Source organism: Neoarius graeffei, chromosome 1 (assembly GCF_027579695.1).
Source record: "Neoarius graeffei isolate fNeoGra1 chromosome 1, fNeoGra1.pri, whole genome shotgun sequence".
Taxonomy (NCBI): Eukaryota; Metazoa; Chordata; class Actinopteri; order Siluriformes; family Ariidae; genus Neoarius; species Neoarius graeffei.
In genome coordinates this window covers 116,033,522-116,035,275 of record NC_083569.1, presented here as the reverse complement: position 1 = coordinate 116,035,275, position 1,754 = coordinate 116,033,522, and the positions used below count along the sequence as shown (strand labels likewise).

Here is a 1,754-nt window from a genome sequence, read left to right as displayed (position 1 = left end):
CTAGGGGTTGGGTTAGGTACCTTGCTCAAGGGCACTTCAGCCCAAGGCTGCCCCATGTTAACCTGACTTCCTGTCTTTGAACTGTGGGGCAACCGGAGCACCTGGAGGAAACCCTTGCAGACACGGGGAGAACATGCAAACTCCACACAGAAAGGCCCCCCATCGGCCACGGGGCTCGAACCCAGAACCTTCTTGCTGTGAGGCTACAGTGCCAAACCGTGCTGCCCAAAAACTTGCTCATTTAGAGAACATATCAGATATTATACTGATAAGAACAAATACTACACTTGATCTTAGCCAAAAGGACGAGAAGTGAAGGGTTCTTTAACTGCCTTATACATATTAATAAATATTGAATGAATCTTAACTGACATTCACACCACCATATCATACTCTGTTTAATGGTGCTGACTGCAAAGTGATCTGAAATTTTCAAAAAAATTTTCCATCCATGGCATTTTCCTACATCTTGCAAGAACAATATCATGCTGACAAGATGTGATCATTTTGATGTCCTGAGGGTCGCTTTTCTCTGTTATGGGACCATTTTCCTCCCTCTTAAGGTATACGGTACGGCCCTACAGAAACAGGAAACAGCCGAATGCAGGGAGCTTTAACCAGTTAGCATAACTATGGAACTGCGTCACACCAGGATGATGATGCGCAGAAAACATTGTGACTCTGCATCGACCTCGGAGAGTTTTGAGTCACAGGGATGTAATTTGTGGTTGACCTTCACGAATAGATCAGTGAAAAAAAGACAAATATATATTTTCTATGTTACTGCTTTTGTGTTATTGTTTCTTTCTCTGTAAGATCAAAACATTAGGTGCATGACTCCATACATTCTACCGTGGAGTCGAGCTCATGGGTTCTAAGGCTAAGATAGCTAAACGCTAGCTAGAATGATTTAGTTATCTGTCCAGAAAAATTACACATCATCTAACCTTGCTCTATCTTGCAGTTACACTCACTAGGCAGGCTTTCCTTTAAATTTCCGCTGGATTTTAGCTGGCAGGAGAGCCGAGTCCACCATGTTTGCCCACACCGACTTGTTTTGGTTAAAAGTAGGTCCAACACACCCCACGGTGGTCATGTGATATTGTTGCTCAATTGCTTCAGCGATCTCCGGAATCGTAAAATGTGGGACGCATTTTATCTCGGCAAAACATTTACACATCGGAGACACAGTGTGTGCAGCAACAAAGCATCTCAAAATTCCAGCAGCAATAGAAATAGAACATTTTACCCAGAATTCAACTTTGCAGTCAGAAACTTTAACCCGAACCCATTGTTAATGTTCCTCACCAGTGATCCATAGAGGCTGTGGATTGCTGTACTGTGTGTGAGAGGCTGGTTCTCCTCTCTCTCCTCTGCACATATAAACTCCTGTGTGTTTCAGAGCAGCAGGACTGAGAGTGTATTTGCCTCCAGATCCTCTGCTGCTGTCTGAGAGGAGCTCCACAGACATGCTATAGCCACGACTATTTGTTATTTGAGTTAATCCGGATCTGTAGGGAACAGTTGTGTACCAGCTGAATGTCCAGTCTGTAGAGGAGCCTGTAACCTCACAGCTTAGAGTCACTGAGTCTCCTTCAGTCAGCCAGCTCTGTGGAGATGCACTCAGTACTGGCCGTGGTCTCTCTGTTACACAGGAAATACAAAATTGTTAATTTGTAGGTTTATTTAATAATGAGAATCTAAGAATATCTAATTGCACATTTTAATGTCTCACTCAAGCAAACTCACACACC

At 43.5% G+C, this 1,754-nt stretch overlaps 1 pseudogene; it reads right to left on the bottom strand.

Annotated features, from left to right (window-relative positions):
- Positions 1-213: 213 nt before the first annotated feature.
- On the bottom strand, positions 214-317 carry LOC132898046 (U2 spliceosomal RNA; annotated as a pseudogene).
- Positions 318-1,754: the final 1,437 nt, after the last annotated feature.